Source organism: Lichenostomus cassidix, chromosome 1 (assembly GCF_008360975.1).
Source record: "Lichenostomus cassidix isolate B80296 chromosome 1, HeHo_3.0, whole genome shotgun sequence".
Lineage (NCBI taxonomy): Eukaryota > Metazoa > Chordata > Aves > Passeriformes > Meliphagidae > Lichenostomus > Lichenostomus cassidix.
Genome location: NC_139479.1, coordinates 101,960,876 through 101,982,594, shown reverse-complemented (window position 1 = coordinate 101,982,594; position 21,719 = coordinate 101,960,876). Strand labels below are relative to the sequence as shown.

Here is a 21,719-nt window from a genome sequence, read left to right as displayed (position 1 = left end):
CAGCCCCTGTTTTAACGACAAATCATAGCTGCTCTCTATACAAAGTGCCTGTGAAGTTGGTTTCTAGCTGGAGTAAGCAAACCAGTAACCACTTCCTATTACTGCCATCATAAGTGTAAGATACTTCTCTTTAAAGTGTTAAGGGTTCTCTTGCTTGTACATTCTTTCCATGACATACAAAAGGCAAATTTGGGAAAGAGGAACTATTTTCACACTGTATTTTAAATATGTATAACAGAAAAATGTCATTTCCCAAACCCTCACTTGATCCTACTTATATACACTTATAGATTAAATGACTGCTCGGGATGTAAGAATTTGCCTTTCTGTTTTGAATTAATTTATTGACATAGTATCTGATATCATGCTGATAACAAACAATATTAGTAATAAAGGAGGTAATTCTATTAAATAATATATGGTGATAAGTCAGTTAATCATTCCATCACACTGCATAAGATCAGCATGCAGCTAACAAAGCATTGAGACACTCAAGACATATTCTAATACTGAATTTGTACTCATCTACCAGTGTCCTAATCAAAAAATTTATTTTTAGGAGCTTTCTGAAACATGGAAAAGTCTAGACATACATAGAAAGAACATGCATACACGCATCCTAGAAAGCAGCTAGAGACATGTAAAAACAATACCTGGTTTCAGCTGGGATAGGGTAAATTTCTTCTCAGTGGCTGTTACAGTGCTTGTGTTTTGGATTAGGAATGAATATGGTGTTGATAGCACAATGACGTTTTGGGTTTTTGCTAATTGGCGGGGGGGGTTGAGCAAGCAGCCGGGTGATGCTTAATTTCCAGCTGGGCTTAAGCCACAACAACCCGTGAGACATCTCATACCTTTCATGGTGAAGACATTTCCCTCCTTCTGGGACACTTAATTGTTCTGACTGTTTTTGGGGATCTGTGAGATGGGCAATGCTACTGTTTTGGCTATCTACATATCTATAAAGCTGTTTGAGTTTGCACAGACATTTCTGCATAGTTTAAGATTACACTTCAGGTAACACATAATCTATTTCTTCCCCCCTTGTGCTTTTCACAGAGATAGTTTAGAAGTGGGGGGAGTAGGTACATAGCCAAAATTAACCTGGGGATCCTTGCAAGATTTAAACTTTTATAATATGGCTCTTGAGCTGTCAGTAAGGGACAAAATCAGACACTTTCTGTTAGCATGTTGAGTCAGAAATTTATAATGTTGTATTAGCAAACCAGATTCATCCCTAGCCTTATTGAAATGAAAAACCAGTTTTACTTTTTGTTTTTGTTTTTGAACTTCCATTCAGGTAGAATTCCTGAGGTTCACAAAGGTTCATAAATTGTATATTCTTCCTGAACTAATTCAGTTACATGTGCTCTGCAAAGTTAACGAGTGAGTTACGAAATTTTATTCAGTCTAATCAGAGCGCTATCTGTAGGAGATGGGTTAATTTTCTTTGCAAAATTCAAAATACTTTAAAAATAAACAACAAAATGTTGTGGATTTAGCTGATTTAATTTTTTTTAGTTGATGCATGTTAGAACAATCCAACTGTATTATGATTATTTTGGAAAATTATATTTAGATCTTGTTTGTATTTTGGTGTCTGTGTAATCAGATCATAATCAAATAATTGAATTTGAGCATATTTCTTATCTCCCCAGTGAACACTACCACGGGGGCAGAAAATAAGCTATGAAATCTATCATGTTGGTGAGAGAAGGTTCATTCCAGAGATAACAGAAATGCTGTATGAGCACTCAGAGAGTGTGAGGTCAAAGCTGGGGATTACACTGAAACACAACAACATGCTGTTGAGAGATTTGCTACTGAAAATATTGCTGTTTCTACCTTAGAATAGAGAACACAAGGATTTCAAAAGTACTAAGCAGCGGCCTCAGTGTTCCATATAAAGTGTTACAGTTATATAGGATCTTAAATTGTGCCATTTTTAGTGAAGTCTAAGCTGAAATCAGAGATATTGCTGTAGCCCTGAATGGACCTAAATCTGCTGTGTGTAGCAATGCTTTGCCACCTCCACTCAGAGTGTTTTGAGGAGCTGCTTTTAAGAGGAAGGAGGTAAGTGTAACCAAGGCTTTTTGTGTAACAACTTTGAAGGTATTATTAACGAGACTTTCCTGGATTAATTTGTCATGAGAATGTTAATGATGTTGTAATCAGACTTACAATAACTTGTCTATTCAGTGGAGTATTGAGATTTTACTTGGGCCACCAACTAATTGTTGGCTTCTCTTTACCAGTCACAAGAATTTGAGTCCAACACAGGTGACACAAAATAAGCTTTTAGATTATACTATATAACTGTTTTGTGAACGCCATTGGTAGGAAGGGTCCTGCTCAGAGTAAACAGACAGAAACTCGAGTGCCTAGGGTATATTCAGCAGTGACTTACTGAATTTGATTGCTTTGGACTTAGATGGGAGATGAGTGGGGACTTGAGTATTTTGATTTTCGTGGAATCATGGAATGGCCTGGTTGGGAGGGACCTTAAAGATCACCCAGTTCTGATCCCCTGCCATGGATGGGGATATCTTCCCCAGGACCAGTTTATTTAGAGTCCCATCCAACCTGGCCTTGAACACTTCCCAGGAATGGGGCATCCACAGCTTCTCTGGGCAACCTGTGCCAGGGCTTCACCATGCTCACAGTAATTTTTTCCTGATACCTAGTCTGAAACAACCCTCTTTCAGTTTGAGCTATTCCACCTTTTCCTGTCACTCCAGGCCTTTGTAAATAATCTATCTCTATCTCTCCTGTAGCCTCCCTTCAGGTACTGGCAGGCCACAATTAGGTCACCCCAAAGCCTTCTCTTTTTCAGGCTGAACGATCCCAATTCTTTCAGCCTTTCCTCATAGTTGAATTCAGGTTCCTTAGTTCTGCCTTCTTCCTGTTTTATGTACTTAGGACTGCTGTTGAGCCCAGGTTTTTAGTCATTCTAGGAACTGGGAACGTTGTAGCCAACACCTTGGAAAGCAAGTAAGGTCAGGGTGCTCTTTACCCATCACTTTGTGTTAATTAGCAATACAATAAGCTCTACTGAAAACTAGCAAAGTTCAAAATTTTCAGCTGGGAGTGATTTTTCCCTCCTCTCATTTGTCATTATTTCTCAGCTGTTATCAATATTTTAATTGTTCCAGAATGAAAAGTGGGAATAAATTATCTTTTCATGGATTGTTATGTACAGGAAAGATTTTCTTGTTGAAGCTTCAGTTCTTACGTCTATAAAGTGCATATGAGATATGTATTTGACTACAAATCCACCTGTGCAAAGAGAGTATGATCCCAAAAATTATTATAAAATAATTTTTGCAACCACTGAAATAGCTAACTTTAATATCTAAGATGCCTGAAAATAAAAATGTACGATTGAGTATATATTGAAGTTATGTTTGAGAAATTTCTCATAACATCTTTCATTTCATGATTTTTAGTTTCCCATTGATAAAAAAAGCTTTAAACAAAGTTATGTCCTAAATAGGGTCCTTGCAGTCAACTGCTTGTGAGTATGAAATACCACTTTGAAATCTAACACATTCGAGACTGCAAAGATGTATGGCATTATTCAGTAATGTTCTTGACCTTGTTTGTCTTGTTTAAAAGCTAAGAGGGAACAAAACATGATCTGACTTCTGCCCATGGAAGGGCAGGTATTGCAGAAAGAAAAATTCTTAATTAAAGACAATTATGAAAATGTGGTCACAGAGATGATGGTTTCGTCTCTATGGACACATCAAATACATACTTACACTCACTGGAGAAATGCCACGTAGTCAGTGATGAGATGCAGAAACTGCATTCATAGAGGTCTTCCCTTGTTCTGCTCTTTGACTTCCTGAAGTCTTGTAAAATGTTTCCTTTCAGCACTGCTGCCTGACACTCAGATGGGAGAGGTAGAGGGTGGAGAACATTCTGGGCTGATCTTTCCTGGGGCACAACTTTGGCTTCCAAGCACATCTTTAAAAGAACCATAGAAACACTCATGGCCACACAAGTTTCAACCTGTAGTATTTTAAATATCTGTCCCTAACATCCCAACCTTGTTTAGTTCTCTGACCCATGGTAACAAAAAGAACAGTGAGCCCTTTCTTCACATCATACTGTGCAGACACCCTACAGTTAAAGGAATATTGGTTTTTTCAAGTCTTTTTCCTTTTAGAAATTCAGAATGTTCTAAATGTTTCTTTTAAGTTTGTGTTTTCTTCATTATTCATTATATATAGTTTATTCTTATCAATTCTGATGTTCTGTTTTAATATTATGTTTCGTTCTCCATACACTCAATTTTGTTCACTGTAGACACATCTCTGTTTATCCGCTCAATAACTATTAATCCCTATGTAGTTTCTGTGTCCTTGCAAGGATTATGGTTATATTCATTCCAAGATATTTTTCAGTTAATATTATGTATTTGATAGCTCTTGTTGTTGTTGTCAGGAGGATTAATAAAACTATTAGCAGGCAGAGATCAGCATCTCTGAGTTGGAGCCTGTTAGAGCCTTTGCATCCTATTTTTTAGTCTTAGGCCTGCTGTGACTGTCTTGCAATATTTGTGCAGCTCTCTACAAACTTTGCCTATTTCCCATTCTTCCTAATTGTAGAATCATTTAGGTTGGAGAAGACCTCCAAGATCAAGCCCAGCTATTAACTTAGTGCCGGCAAGTTCACTGCTAAACCATGTCCTTAAGTGCCATATGCACAATCTTTTTGAACATTTCTGGGGATGATGATTCCACCATTTCCCAGGGAGGACTGTTCCAATGCTTGAAAACCCTTTTAGAAAGGACTTTTTATCCTAATAGCTAATCTAAACCTAATATTTATATGGTATTTGATGTTGAATGAGTTTCATATCTCTCTCCTGTCCAGAAAGACAAATATCCTTCATGACAAAATGTGAAAAAGATGTCCTGAAAACACTCTTATGAATAAAAGTAAAAATTGTTTTGTCAGACTGAGAGATATCTGGTGCTCACTACACCATAGAAAGTGAAAAGAGAATATCATATTCTCATTGCTGCAGACTTTTCTTCTTACACTAAGCTCTGGTCTTCTGAAATAGCTTGTTGTGCAGTTGTGCAGGATTTTGTGCTTCTGGGAAAAGTATTCACTGCGACAGGTTTTCTGAACTTTAATTCAAGACAGTCATCTCTTTCCTTAATTATAAGAGTGAGTGAAAGTGAAATGAAACAAATCAAAACAACAAAATAAACCCCAACAACAGCAAAAACAACAACAAAAAAAACCCCACAAATCCCAAACAAATAGAAACAACCTGAAGGTTTTTATCTTCCTGTCTACCAGTTCCTTTATTCCAGAAGGTTCTTCTACTCCACTGTTGTACTTCAGTTTAACTGCTAAACACTCTGCTGAGTTTCAATTTATATTCATTATTACTCACTGTAGCTGCTATATTCTGCTGGGTTTTCTGTTTCACCTAATCATGGGAAGCTGACTAAGTAGCATCAGTTCTTAGACAATGAAATTGAATTATTCTTCCAACCTATGACTTTTGGCTCCTAACCAGAAGGCATGCTGATGTATAAAGTTTATTCACACAGAGAGATGCTCTCAAGCTATTTCTAAATGCACTTTTACATATTAAAGTTTCAAATTGGCTGCGTGATGTTGCATTCATAATTTATGTCAGATGCTCATAATCACTGTTGACTTTAGGAAAATTCATAAGTAACATTTCACCTTATGTCTTTAATGAATATTTTTATTTTATCTTGTATATTAATCTTCTCTGGTGTTTACTTAGTTTAAGCAGTCTTAAGAAGTGTTGATATAAAATCAGGCTATCTCAGACAATTGATACAATAAGGGCATTGTTGATTCATATTGTAGTCTCAGGAGGCTATTTGCTCTGATTTCATATTTTTCTATTTTGATCAATTCTTTTGAGGAGAATGTATTTTGGAGTTTCAGAAGCAGTGCAGAAAATAATAGCATTTCATGACCTATTTAATTTTCTCAGTATTCCCAAGTACTAAAATAGTGATGTTATGCATGGTTAGGATAAACTCAGTATTCAAAAGAGATTTCTTATACTGAGCTTGCATCTGAAAGACAGAGCTCTTTTAATATATTCTAATACATTTTTATTTTTCACATCAGAATCCTTAATTTAAAAATATGTCAAATGCCAAAATATGTGTAGGTTTCTGCATATCCAGTTTATAAAAACATGCTTGTTCCAAATATTTTACAGCTTTAACAGAAAAAGAAATAATTATTACAAAGAAATTCAGAGATTAAGATTTACTATGGAGATGAGATTAAAATTAATTATGCACTCTGCTGTTAGCTATGCACATATTGATAACCCGTGATTTATTTCAATTAATTAATAACCAGTTCTGAAACTTACCCCTTCTCTGGGTCAGACTGGTGGATCTGAGCAGTGAATATTTAACCTGAAAAGAACTATGTTGATTTACATCTCTTGAGCATGCAGCCTGCCTTTTGGTACAAATACCTGGACACACTCCCTACCATTTATGTTTATTTAAATCTCTCCTCACCACAACTCATTCCCTGGTATTTCCTCTTGCAGAGTGGAGATAAATAGCAGCGACAGTATTTTTTGCACATAATAAAATTATCTTGCTTTCCATCTCTCTTGTGGTGAGAGACTATGGAGTAAAAATCTACAATTAGACAAAAAGCAATAGAATCATAGAATCATTGAATGGTTTGGGTTGGAAGGGACCTTAAAGATCATCCAGTTCCAAACCCCTGCTGTAGGCAGGGACACCTTCCACTAGACCAGCTTACTTCAAGCCCCATCCAGCCTAGCCTTGAATACTCTCAGGGATGGGGACATCCACAGCTTTGCTGGGCAGCCTGTTCCAGGGCCCCACCACCCTCACCCTAAAGAAATTCTTCCTAATATCTAACATAAATTTTCTGCCTTTCAGTCTGAAGCCATTACTCCCGCTCCTATCACTACAGTTCCTGAGTCCATCTCCAGCTTCCCTGTAGGCCCCTTCAGATACTGGAATGTTCTTTGAGGTTTCTTTACAACCTTCTCTTCTCCAGGCTGAATAGCCCTGACTTTCAGCCTGTCTTCATACGAAAGGTGCTCCAGTCTCCTTATCAATTTCATGGCCACATCTGGACTTGCTCTGACAGTCCCCTGTCCTTCCTTTCCTGGATCCCTAGAGCTGGATGCAGCACTGCCAGTGGCATCTCACAAGAGCAGATAGAGGGGTAGAATCTCCTCCTTTGACCTGCTGGTCATGCTCCTTTGGATGCAGCCCAGGATTTGTTTGGCTTTCTGGGCTATGAGCGCTCACTGCTGGCCCATGTTTTTTATTAACCATCACCACCCAAGTCCTCCTCAGTGCTGCTCCTAATCACTTCTCCACCCAACCTGTTGGTGTGTCTGGGATTGCCCCGACCCAGGTGTAGAACCTTGCACTTGTGTCTTGGTTTGAAAGACAGGTGTCTGCCAAGAGAGGTTGAACCCTCCCTAGGACAGAGAATGTGATTTTTCCCCTCCCTCTGAATTATTTAATTTTGAAAAATCAAGGGCTTTCAGGCAAAGGTATCGGAAAAAAGGAATATCAGTTCTTTACTAGTATCTATAAACAAACAATAACAATAATAGCAACCACAACTAGAACCAGAAAACCAATAGCAGATGACTTGTGAGCTGCTGAGCCTTTTCCCGTGTGGTGTAATCACAGTTGCAAGCAGCAGGGGCGCTGTTGAGCTCCCGGCTGGGCAGGGCAGGTGTGATGACTCCCGAGTGGCTGCAGGTGGCGCTGTTGAGCTTCCGGCTGGTCAGGGTAGGTGCGATGACTCCTGAGCGGCTGCAGGTGGCCAGGCCAGCCCCAGGCAGCTGGCAATATCAAAGGGCTGAAAAGCGGGCAGCCAGCCAGCTTGGAGCGGCAGAAAACAGGGCAGCAGGGGCAGGCACCGGCTCCCTCCCGGCCAGCCAGCAAGGCAGCAAGGATTTCTGCAGTCACAGCAGACGCCGCGGTCTCGTGCGGCAGAAGGCAGGGGCAGGCAGCAGAAGCAGCCGGGCTCCCCGGCAGCAGCCGCGAGGAAACGCAGCCCGGGGAAACGCGCCCTTCCCAGCGGGAAGAAAAGTTGAATCAAAGCTCACCCAGCCAGGAGAAGAGAAAAAACAGGGCACAGTTGGATTTCCTCTGGTAGCAGCTGGAAAGCAAAGAGAGCAGCCTCTCCCCTCAGCGTCCAAACAACAAGAGAGCATTCCCAGGGCCCGCTCTCCCCTTACCGTGCCCTGCCCAAGCACACCTTTTGTCTTTTACAAAAGACTTGATGGCTCTAAAACACCCAACTATTTGTTGCTTAGTAACAGGAATGGGAAGAAATTCCAAGTGTACTCAACCCCCAACAATTTGACCTTGTTGAACTTCTTGGGGTTCACAGAGACCCCCCTCTCCAGCCTGTCAACATCTCTCACAACATTTGTCACTTGTGCAGCGCATGTTTTGGTGGAGAAAAACATACATGCACACCCACTCTACTGAAAAGTGTTATTTTTAAATTATTAAGGGTTATTTTACAAAACGTTCTCATAAGGGTCTGTGTAGCAGCAGTCTCTGGTCATTCTGAACACCCTGTGTCTTTCTGTGTAATATTCCTCTGTAAACCCTCTCTCACAATTCTTATTTTTTATACAAAGGACATGAGAGGGAGAAGGTGGGGTAAACGAGCACAGTGCTAGATGCTCCCTGAGAAGCTTCTGATAGGCTGCTAATGTAGGGTGCAACAAGTCACCAATTAACTGGCACGCCTCTCTTTCCCTGAGAGCCGGTTGATGCAATGGTCCTATGGGTGAAAGTGTTTCACTCCTCTTGTTCTCCAAGGTGCTGGGAGTGCTGCTGAAGGGAGCTCTGTGCTGTCCAGAGGAATTTCCTGGGGCTGCAGGCAGCTTGGCAAGGAGGCAGTGCAGTGGGAGGGATAGGGCTATGATTTGGGGATGTTGTGCTTAGCATGGCTGTGTTGGGATTATGCTCCCAGCACCACCTTCCCTGCCAAACTCCAGAAAAGGTTCTTGACCCCTTCTTGCACTGAAACACAAAGTTGATGATCAGGGTGTGCTCCTGTGTCCAGGGCAGCCCAGAGGGGAGAAGGAGGTGGGGAGAAGGAGAGGTTGCAAAGGAGGATTGAAGTGGAGTGTGGTTAAAGGCTGGTGAGAGCAATCATAGCCTGCTGGAGCACCCATGGTGCTGGCAGTCATTAACACTGTGCATTTTCAAATACTTAAACTTCGTTTGTTAAGGAACAAGAATTCTACTACACTTTTAATAAAAAACCTTAAAGTATAGGGGTTGTCCACCTTCTGCAACAGTGGCTCTTTATACATCACTCAGACTTTCTGAAGAATGGGCAACTCTATATATTAGTGAGTCATATCAGTGATGGTCTCAGAATAAACATGTATAATTTCAGGAGTCATTTTCAAACTTACTCAGTCAGATCCACGTGGCTGTAGATAAATCTCCTCCTAACTGTTCGGCTTCTAAATCATGAGACAAAATCATGAGTAACAGATGTTTTGTGATGAAGAGTGACTAAGAGCTATGTATTTGTATGAGATCTGAATATTTCAGACCATGACAGCCTCCTCGGTAGCTGGGCATAATGATAACTACCCTTCTTCCTCCTGCTCTCAAATCTTATGCTGGAGATGAGAGTGTAGTTTGTTATTGCTACTTGCTCTAAATTTTTTAAAATCTCCCGATAATTTTGTTAGAGATTCCAATTTTATTTCTTCCCCATACTTCCTCCTTCTTGAAGAAGTCTGCTTTGGATATATAATGAGCTCTTCAGCATTTTTATTCTGCTTTGAAACAAAAACACTGTAGATCACCTAGAAAAAGCTTACCATGGAAAAGTGTTTCCCAGCAGACAGAATTCACCCTTTGACAATCACTTCACTGCTGTGACGCATGCAAAATTTGTTTTGCAAACAATGGCTTTGGTTTGAAAATGAAAGAAAAATTGCACTGCATTGGCTTACATTATTTTGTTTGTTTTTACAGAAGATTGTCAGAAGGCTAAAATCATCACTAACAATTAATTATGTGTCAATGTTTTCACAGCTCCATTCATATGGTGGCAAAATCTGGACAGTGATTATCTCCTTAGCAGTGTGGAAGACAGGGTCCTACTGAGCACTGGTTAAACTGTGGCATCTTGATGTTAACAGAGGGTCAAACCTGAGCTAGTAAAAATTGATGTAGGCATGTTGACTTTGATTAAAAATTTGTACAAGGCAGTTTTTACTCTGTATATTCTCCTCATCTCAGTTGTTTTTAATTTTCCAATGCTTGTTATGTTAATTCTAGTACTACTTAGATTTGATCATAACTACCAACAAAGTGCATATTTTAAGAACTATCTTGAATTTCAACCATGAGAGTGATGCTGTCATCCCTTGACTAGAGCTTTAGGACTGACATCTCTTTTATGTAGAAAATATCCTATGGGTAGCTAGTTTTGCTCCTGCACTGTCAGTAAGGTGGGATTCAGGCACCTGGTGCTTGAAAGAATGGGAGTCAGCTACACCTTCAGCACTGGAGATTGGTCTGCTATAGCAAAGAGATCATAGACCTTCATGCTGCAGTGATGAGTATCAGTGTAAAATTGAAAGTCAGCCAAGATATGCAGCATGTAGTGAATTACCAGTCAAAAGTGAAGAAGTATTAGACAAGTTATACATTATGTGGGCAGCTCTTGATTTCTTGCTGAATGTCAAACACATAAGAAATGTGACAATATTCACATTCACACAGCAAGTACATATTTTCTTTTTATTTCAGTTCTATCAGAAAAGAGGATTTATTGAATATTTCTTTGATATTACCTCCTGTTAAGTAGTAAAAGCAAACAGTGGACTCCCTAGTGGTAAAACAGCGTGAAGTTAAAAGCAACAACAAAAAATTATTAAAATTCTAAGAAGCTGAAAAATGTCCAAACTTTCGTGCAATCTCATTTAGTGCAAAAATGGCAAAATATGTGTTCTAGTGTAGAAATCTTGCGAAGACGTATTTAATTATGGGTGTGTGGTTAACAACATAGATGTTTATGTAAAATGTATTTCTATATGGAGGGTCTACTGGAGCTTTATAATTTTAGTGCATCTGTTAGATAGTCACTTGATGCAATTAAATTACTCTACTTGATAGAGCAGGCAGCAAAATTTTAATGGGCATTTGCCTTCTACATTTTCTACTAGAGATAGAGGTTTTTAATAGGAAACACTGTGGGCAGAAAATCCAGAGAGGAGCAATGTACCATAAAACTGGAGAGTAGCTTTTCTTGCATCATTTGGTTCTCTGCAAATTCTACTTAATATGTATACAGAAAAGAAAATTAAAAAAAAAATAAACCCAAACCAGAAAAAGTACTCTTAAAAATATAGTGGGTTAATAACAGGATTTGAAAAAATCCACTGACAGTGTTTTACAAATTCTGCTCCCAGCCATGTCCTAGAGAATATTTCCTCACAGAGAAAATGGCTGCAAGATCGACATGGCTGGAGTTGCATTCAATAATCATATGCTGATTGGCTTATGCTTAATAACATGCTAATTAACATGTGCTCCATTAAAAGCATGTAACTCAGAGAAATTATAGCAATACTGATTTTTTTTACTGTGACAGAAACATGGGTACACTGGTTTTGCAGTTTTAAAATAATCATTAAATACAAATATAAGCATTAATACCACTTTTATTTTATAAAATGGAGATTAAAATGAGTTGCAGCAATTCTTCTTGCTCCCATTCATTTGAAACTACAGTACCTAACCGTGTTTTGTGTCATAAATGCCACTTAAAGTAATGCTTTATTACCTTCCAGTATGAAAGAGAACAATACATTTTAATTTGTATTTATGTAGTTTAGCCTGAAATTTTATTTTATCTTTATGTAGCCTCCCAGGTCAGGCAATGTCATGCTGATATTTTGCTGTTCAGAATTCAGAACTGTAAAAATACAATTTTGGCCACAGTAATGTGACTAGTTATGCAAGATTTGTGGTTCTATTTTCTGTCTGTTTGTCACTTTCACCAGTCTCCTCATAAGAAGGCCATATTGGTTTTTATTTTTTAATGAATTTCAATGCCATTTTTCCTCACACAATTCATTGCCAGGTATATGATACCGATATTAGCTGGATTTAGGGCTCATTTAACTTTCATCATAATCCCAAATCCTTTAGCTGATGGAGAACAGTAGTACCTTAATCCCGTTTTATCCTTCAGGAGATTGACATTCCCTGGTTCCATTTGATGACAATAAAAAAACATGAGAGGCAAGACAAACTCATATTTCTGGGGGCAATGCCTTTTGAAAGAAATCAATTATTGCCTTTTTCAGGGAGCAGGTGTCCTTTGTCTCTGGCTATAACTTTTATGCCTTGTGGTTATGAAGAGAGCAGTGAGTTTTGGCAGACCCCACACTTTAACATATCAGGAGAAACAGCATGTGCTTGGTTGGTGTCCTTGATCTTTTGGGATTTATGAGATGTGCTTAGGCACATCTTTCCTTCACATCCTCTTCTCTCAAGACCATCAAGTGTCTCCTTCTTCAAGAGCATCCAGCAATGGTTTTTCCTGGCAGCAGGACAAAAACTTCTACAAACGGGTCTAGCCAGAGCCTAACCTAGTCCTGATGAAGCATGTCAAGAAAGATGGAAATGAGGATTTTAGGGTAACTTATGTACAAATTTAGGAAAACAGGATATCTTTGTAGATATACAACTCTTCAATTCTCATGACTCATAAGGGTTCATTTTAAAATTGTGGTATTACTCGATCTAATTTTTTCTGGTTTTTTGTACATATTTTAAATCAATTTTGGTTAAATTTTGAGCAATGTTCAAAGAAAGAAAAACGAAATACTCATCACACTTCTTGCAGCTCATTAACGTACTCCTGAACTCATTTTCATTTTGATATTTTCTTATACTTTTGGGTATACAAAGAGGTTCTGTTCATTCAAAAAATCCTTTTGAAACTGCCTAATGGTGTTTTACAGGAAAGCTAATGAAGAACCCATATTGCTTGCAGTGAGCAGCCCTGCAGCAATCAATGTCCACCACTATAAGAAATGTCTGTGGAGATATTCATTATGAAGTACAGCTGTTTTACAGAATTTTTTTTTTTTAATTGGTTTGGTTTTGGCTTTGTTTTAGTTTTTGGCTTTGGTTCTGTTTTGATTTTTTTTAATAGGAAGTTTCCACAAAGTATTTCTGCAACAGGCAAGACTTTCTACATCCATTTTTAAGGTCATTAATATTGGCTTGCACCCACAATAGACCTTTTGAAAAGCTAGACACATTTTAGTTATATTTTCTGGCCTTCAGCACTGTCATTCTCTTGCAACGTTCTTGTTTCCTTTCAGTTCACACAAAAATTTTGATAAAATTTTAAAAATCTCCCTGCAAAGCATTCCACCCTAACCAACCCTGTGCCATGAGGTGGCTACAGGACTTGAAGTCAGATGTACACTGATTGGAACCATTGGAAGAGCCATCCCACATATCAACCTCTTCACAGACATACAGAAAGTTCTGAATTTCCACAGGTTTTCTGCTTTTCCTACTGACTGGCAAGTCTCTCAGATTATCTGGGCTCAGGCTGTAAATTGGGGAGTGAAAAAACCCAACAAAATTCTAAAGGAAAAAATATGGGGACTTTTTCCAAAGCTTGCTTTAAACAGTGATATTGCACCAATGGTTTGAAGAGTTGATGCAGTTTAGACAAATTTTAAAAAGTTATATGAGTGGAGGCAAGAAAGACAACCAAAGAGTTTTCTTCTAATAAATTTATGTAGAGATTTAGGTAGGTTTAGGCAGAGCATGATGATTATGGTAGGCAAAGAGGAACAAGGTTGGACAGAAATGCTGGGGGCTCAGTTTTCACCTCAATAGAAGATGTACAGCTGTAGAGAGGCCAGACAAGCAAGGGTAAGGAGAAAAAAATACTCATTTCAGAGTTGTGCTTTATCCATCCCAAAGTGCAGTGAATCAATAGCTGCAGTTAGCCCTCTCTGGTTGGGATTCCCAGAGATCTCATCCATACCATTCTGTCAAGGAGACTGTTTTGGCGATAAGGGACAAACACCTTCCCAGAAGTAGGAAAATATGCATTATCCTACCTAAGGATGTTCTGCATCAATATGTATTTGGATGTTTTGCCCTGTTTTGCTGGAATAGAGTTTTTCTAATTTTAAGTTCAGATTGATGCTCCTTGTCATGGGATGTGAGACCCTTCCCCAGGATGAGTTGCTGTCTGTTACCAGAGCTGAATTTCTCTTGGTGCTTGAAAGCAGTTGAAAGGTACCAAGGCACAAATTATATCTGCCTCATAAATGGAGGAATGGAACATTAATGACATTGACAATCATGTTGCTGAGACAGTTCACAAGACTTGTGATCTTTCCTGTCTCAGGTTGAAATGATGGATCTGAGGAGTGTGGAGACCAGCACATGCCTGCTGCCTCAAACCCCAGAAAGCTGCAGGGTGCTGCTGATCTGGTAACCTCCCAATAGCTTTACTCTTTCTGGAGGACCATCCCTTCATGAAAATTTTCATGTCGAAAACACACAAGATAACCACGGAACAGTATAATACTCTTACTATCCAAATGTGGGACTGTTGCCTCTTGATGCAAAGTCAGGAGTGAAAAGGGTAACTGTGAAAGAAGTGTGCTTAGGAGCATGATTTCCTAGGCCCAGGAAATAGCTCAGTATGTGCCATTCCTTGCTGTCTCCACTTAAATGACTAATCCTTTTCCATTCGTCTGATTAGAAAACAAACAATTCTCCTTGCAAAGAGAGCTGTGATAGCTGGGACAAAGATTTTAAGTGCTGTACAGAATCACAGGTGGGCAGGAAAAGAGCATCTTGTGGGCCTGGCATGAGAACAGCTTGCAAGCCTCAGGTTCTCCAGCTGCCCAGGTCAAGATAAAAGCAAGATGTATCATTCAGGATGATCGCCTAATATCCCAAGTACTGCTGTATGTGACATAGAGGGGAATTTATTTACCTGGCCTTGGTGTGTTTCTTTGCTATGCAAAGGCAGCTGGCTAATTTGGGGAGCCATCTCTCTGTCTTTTGGCTTACTAATTCAGGAGAGATGAATTCAGACTCAAATCACTGAAAGATGTTCTTTCATATTGATGGCCTGGAGGTAACCTCATAGCTAAAGAGCCATCTCTGATCATCTCTTTTGATCTGGAAGTAGTTTTAAAAATAAAGTATGGGTTTTTTTAATTTTCAATTTTGCCTAATAAAATATTTAGAGACTTAAATAATGGTTAATTTAAAAGGCAATGAAAAACAGAATAGAAGTCTTTGAATTCCAGCTTTTAAGAATGTTTTTACCTGCAGACCAAGAGCAATATTCAAGGAGGATAAGGCTAATTATCATGAATATAATTACCAGTGTTTCACCAGTGAAGAGATAAACTAAATGAAATTGCCCTAAGAGGCAATATTTCTCAGAGGTGAATGTTTGCAGTCCAATACACACAACACATGAGAATCACATCTTTGCCTATAAATATGAGACATGTTATTATGAATATATGCTATATAAATTTCATATAAAGTAATATATTTTCAATATAAATGCATTTAATATCTTTCACATAAATATGAAGTACATAATGTTACTTGCTTTTGTAGGTAAGCTGGTTGAGGCACAGAGGTCTTAGCTGGGTTATCCATGATCACAGTTAACTCATGACTGATGCAGAACTCATCAACTTTGTCTCAGGTTGCACCTAACCAGGGGGAAAAAGGGCATCTTAGAGATATTCAAAGCCTCCAAGTTCCCAAGCATATTCCACTAACCATAGGAGAAGAACAAGCTTGGTATGGAGTTGTTTCCCATCCTTCCATCCCCTCGCTTTCCACAGGAAGTGACAGAAAAGACTTAGATGATCAGGAGGGCAGAACCACTAATGCGCTAAGGGATACATCTACTCTCCATGCAGGTATGTCCTTCTCTCTGTCATTTTTCATCTGTATATAAACCCAGCTGCTTAGAAGCCTATTTTGCCAGATTATTTGTAGCTAAATGGATTTGACTCAGTGCTTCTCTTTGTTGAGTTTCCTCCTCAGTGATACTTTTACCACATGTTTTATGTGATTGTTCAGTAAGGTTCTCAGGATCTAAAACTAAAACATATAAATACCAGCTTTGGGCTTTTTTCTCTAAAAAGTATCCTGTGCAGGTACACAGTGCAGACTGACCCCCCTCCTACAAGATTCCCACAAAGAAAACAGGTTGTTCTGAAAATTTAAAATGGGAACATTAGTCTTTTAAACCTTGGCTTCAAGGTGTAACAACAAGCTGTTGAAACAGAGTTCTACACTTGTTTTTCTGCTGTTTTTGTTAATATGAAGAAAATATAGAACAATAGACAACATGTATCAGTACACTGGGACAGAGTGCAATTGGAGCAGAGTGTAATTATTGACTTCACAATAAAGAACAGTTTACTATAGGTGTCAGGTGTGTCTTTCACTTAGGTTTGCTTTTGTATTGTGCATTTCAATAGCTTGGAGCTTTTTTATGTTAACTTCCCCAAGAAATTATGATACACAAGTATTATCAACAGAACTTTCAAAGGTATCTAATTCAGATGGATTTTACTTATAAAGTAGTACACAGTGCTATTTCAATGCCATTTTTCCCTGTGTGTGTTTATAGTGTACTGCATTAGTAAATAACCATGGAACAAATGTTCTTTCTTCTCCATGAAAGAAAAATAACAACCCTGAATTAATTCAATTAAAAGACCAAGTCAATTAATTTGAATAATTATAGCAAAAATGGCAAAAGTATGGTTTGTTTATTCCTTTGACAAGCTTTCCTTCTATGCTCAAGTCCTAATTTCATACTTCTCAAGGTGCAATGAATAGCCCAGCAATTTAAAATTGTGTTTGTCATCTCTGTTCATTAAATGAACAATAAAAGAGAACTTCTACTGGCTAGTAAGTGGATAACAAAGTTCAGCCAAGCAGATAAATAAACATTTAAGAAGAAAGATATCAGACTATTATGTAATTCAAAGAAAGGTATTAAGACAAAACATCAGGTATAGAATATTAAGTATAAAGAGAAATAAGGACAAATGATAAAGTGGTGAAAACTGTCTCTGTGCATGTTGCAGACTTTGAGAAAATTCTTCTGAAACATAAAGCCAGAAATGTTGTTTATAGAGGATGCCAGTTCATATGCATCCCCTTCAGTGTGTGCCTGTGTGCCTCACTGGGTGAAGGCATTGCTTTTAAACAGTGCCTCTCTGGTGTCTCTTTCCTAGGACAGAATTCTAGTGCAGTTATATTAATCTTCTCCTTATAATATTTCAATTCTAGTGGATTGTTAGAATATAGAGGATCAAATGACAGCATGATGATGAATGTCCTGGCTTTATTCTGCAATTTGTCTACCAGGAATAACAAAAACAGATTAGAGAAAATGGCTTCATGGTCCTACGTGGCTGCATAACTGAGATAACTTTTTTGACCAAGTATGTTTTTTCTACAGGTGTCCTGCTCCCAGCACCTTGCCGTTCATGTTCTTGTGCATCTGTGACAGCAACAGATAGCACCCACCATGGAGCTGCAGGAGTTAAGGAAAGAAAATATTTCACAAACTGCTTCTGCATCTTTCCTGGTCCTGAAACAGAAAATGACTGATTGAAATACTAATCAGCTTCCTCCATGCAGATAAAGATGAAACTGAAGGCATAGACTGCAGAAGAGCCTGATGCTGCTGTTAAAGCAACTCTGTTTTCAGAAATGAGTCAGAACCACAGTTTTTATCTCAAACTGCTAAGTGTGAAACTCTTCAGAATGCAGGTCTGAGTCCTTTCTGTCTTAAAAAGGCAAAATGCAAAACTGACAAATTCAAACGCAAACTGAACAAACACTTTCCTTCTCATATTCAAATGTTCACCTTGAGGTGAGGATTTAAGTTACAAATGCTGCTAGGAAATTACTGGCAGTGTTTTTGCAGTGCCCTCAAAAGAGAACCTTTACACATCAGTTTTCCATCCTTAAAAGTCTTTAAGGTAAAAACCTGGCTATTATAGTAAAATGGGAGTTTTGCCATTTCTTTTAGTGAGGTAGGATTTCAGTCCTTGCTTTTGTGTAATGAAATGTATAGATAAAATATTCTTTCCATGCTTTAGGCTTCAAGTCCATCTCTGTCACAAATATTTTTATTCATAGCATTTTCTATTCTGTTCATAAAAGATGTATAGTCTTGAGTGAGGGTTTTTTGCTGCTTTTCTCAAGAGAGCACAAGCAATAGAGATGAAGATTCATTTCAGTATCTTTGAGTTTCCCTAAATCTGGAGTATTTCAGAAATAGTTCAGTGTCTATTGTGAATTGGATCACTCAAGAGTTCTTCCATTTTTTTCCAGCTCTCCAAAAATGTCTCTCCCTATTTTGAATGTAAACTCCAGAATGCAGAGTATAAAGCTGATTTATTCAGAGATAAAATATATAAACTATTTCTTTTTAGCTGTACAGGAAGACAAACAGTAGGGCCAGAATAATTCTGGGTATGGTATTTAAAAATGGTTTTGAGCCTGAGATGTGAAGTGAAATGTATGGAAGTTCAAAGCAGAAGAAAAGCAGTAGATCCATGAGTTATTATGGAAAAGAAGAGGGAATATAGAAATAGCAGATTAAAATAAAAATTAAATCTATTTGCTGAAGTGTCATAAGAAAAGCATCATCTTGAACTAGAGAGGAGAGTCTGTTAAAACAGATTTTAACGAACATTGAGTCATTGCCATAAATAATATTTTCAATTAAAACACATGTAGTGGATACACTTAAATAAGACACATTTAACATTTTTTTTCAAAAGGCTATAGTTGTAGATGATTGACAAGAAGCTTGCAACCTACTCATTCTCTTGTAAATGACAACAAATAAAACTTTTCAGGATTAAATCCCCCCTGACTACATTTTTTTGAAATTAAGAGTGTCCACATTGTCCTTGGCTGCTATCAATGCAGAATATGTATCATTTTCTCTGCCTGCTTCTGCTGATCTTTTGATTGTGCTTATTACATCACAAAATCACTGCTCTCCACTGCAATGGGCTCAGTTCAAATGACAAAGATAAAGTCTGCTTGACAATGTGATGCACCTGTTCTGCGCATTAAAATTGAGTTTAGTTGGGTTTAGCTGCAATGCACAAGCTTTTAAAAGCACAGATTTTCCTACAAAAGAAATATGATATTTTTCAATAATTTAACAGGAAAACATTGAGAATTGCAAAGAAAAATATTAACTACAAAGAATATAGAGTGTCATGTTTGTGCTTGTTTAGTTTATTTCAAAATGTTTATGATTGCAAAACAGCAGAATATTCTATGTAATTTTGAGGAATTTTTATCACAATAGATGAAGAAATCCTATTCTGCACACTGAAATACATTTGATTGTAGCACAAAGCATTTTGCATTTATTTTTGTGTTCAACTTCATTAATACAGATGACAGCAACAGTATGTCACTAAACATAAACTAACAGGGAAGAGGAGGGATGGGGTCTGCTCCAAGGTGGAAGCCAGCAGCTGGTATAGCCCAGGCACCAGGAGGGCACTGCCCTCATCCTCCAACCCCTGACTGGTTATCGGTTACCCTTGGCAGCACTGGGAAACCAAGGTATAAATTTTATCAGCAACATTTCACTTGCAGCCTTTTCAAAACTTTGCTGATTTAACAAAATCCAAAATTATGGCAGATGATTTTTCCAACTAACCTCTCATGGAAAACTTACTCTTCTTTCTTTCCAAGTGTTGTTACAAAGTTGGGAAATGATGGCAAAAGTACTAGGGTAGTAATATAAACTACTGCAACTGTGATGACTCCATAGGCCCTGAGCAAATCTATTTTCATGCTGCCTTTATAACACAAAAAGCACATCAAACAAGATGTAAGATAGATGCTTTATGATATGCAAGTAGAAGGGCTTCTGAGTTTTTCGAATGGTTACAATCACAAAGTTTAATAGAAGCACTTGGAGCAATGAAAAAATATAGTAATTCTACATATTTTAGCAGTCTATGCACAGATGCATCATGAAGATTCTCACTAGTTCACAGTTTGATATTAACACTTCACTTGTCTCAAGAAGAACTGTATCCTTTTCTGCATTTTTCCAGTGGATTTAAAAGTGCTGAAAAAACACGCTTTACTGAAAATACAGTTAATTTTAGAAGTTACAGTGTGTAAAATGGCATCTTTTTATCCAAATAGTTTTGTTATTCTCCATGCAAAATCAAGCCATATCCAAAACTAGAGTGATAAGAAGGTGACATTTTCTTCTGGAGGGTCTTTCAAATAGCATGTTATCCACTGAGCTAATAGAAAAGTAGAGATCAGAATTATGGACTCAAGCCAACTGGAGATATATATCTCCCTTTCAAACCATGTGAAAAGATAACATTTAAGGAAGTTTATCTTACTTAAATCTAGATTGATAAAGAAGTAAAACAAGAGGAACCAAAGCTGCTGAAGAACTTCAAAAAAACAAGTAAATTCTTGATTTCACCATTAGGAACCCAAAAACTCTTATAGAAGCATGGCTCACTAAAGTAGGAGCTATTTTTGAAAATCAGGCACCTTGAATATTTCATAGTGGTGACTTCTAGGCTGTCAAACCAAACCAAAAAGTTTTTCTAGTGATTCCCTATATTTTAGGAATAAATAAGGAAGTAAGGAATGAGAATATATTTGCCTAGTTGGAAAGAATCAAAGAATCTCATTCCCTGATTAATAAATGTTCCTGAACTGATGTGTACAGAAAAAAGGGTCGGTAGAAGGTATGTTTATTAAATCAAGTATTAATAAGTGACAGTTTTCATGAAGTAATTTTCAATGTGAAAATATTATGTGTGTGTGTGTATATATATATATCTTGGATTATAAGTTCTTATTGTGATGTTTCCATAAACCTTTTTGAAATACACTTGTATATACAATGGAAAACTGTGATTAACAAGACAAGACCAGTCAACTTACTTCACAACAGTGTTTTTCAGAGATGTGAATAAAATTTGCAGGATTTGGGTCTGTAAATTTGAGAAGGGAGAAGAAATCATGATGGATGTGAAAAAAAACTACATAAGTTATTTGAAAGCTGAAAAAAAAATCTCTAGACAGTTTTATATTTGCTTGGAATTAAAAATAAAAAAAGTTAAAAAAAAAAAAGATCGAGAAGTGACTTGGTCTCAGTATCAAAATATCTTCCTGAGAAAAATACTGAATCATTTTTCAGAAGTTAAAGTGAGATACAATTAATAAGAGGAGAGAAACCAAACCAAACCAAACCAAACCAAACCAAACCAAACCAAACCAACAACAACAAAAAAAAAAAAATCCAGAGGATTGAAGACATTAACCACTGGAATAGTCCATACATGTTTGATATTCTCAGACCAAGGCATAAAATGCTCCTACAACCTGGCACAACCTAGCACAAACTTCTCAAGGTATGGATGAAACCCAGCATTCTGTAGAATGCAGAAGATGAGGGTAGACATTCATAATTGTCTTGTCAATCCTAGTTCGGTATCAGAACAATTGTTTCCTGATAATCCTCACCGTTGAAGAGTTTTAATTGTGCAGTGAAACAGATCTTGGTACTTCAGCCCTAAGAGCCTCCTCAAAGCTCGTTTAACCACA

At 37.8% G+C, this 21,719-nt stretch overlaps 1 long non-coding RNA gene across 1 annotated transcript; it reads left to right on the top strand.

The window, feature by feature from the left end:
• Positions 1-849: 849 nt before the first annotated feature.
• On the top strand, positions 850-20,216 carry LOC146445467 (uncharacterized). The gene is made up of 4 exons (XR_014855103.1): positions 850-1,017; positions 1,659-2,073; positions 15,781-16,000; positions 17,560-20,216. It is a non-coding gene; the product is annotated as an uncharacterized LOC146445467 (long non-coding RNA).
• Positions 20,217-21,719: the final 1,503 nt, after the last annotated feature.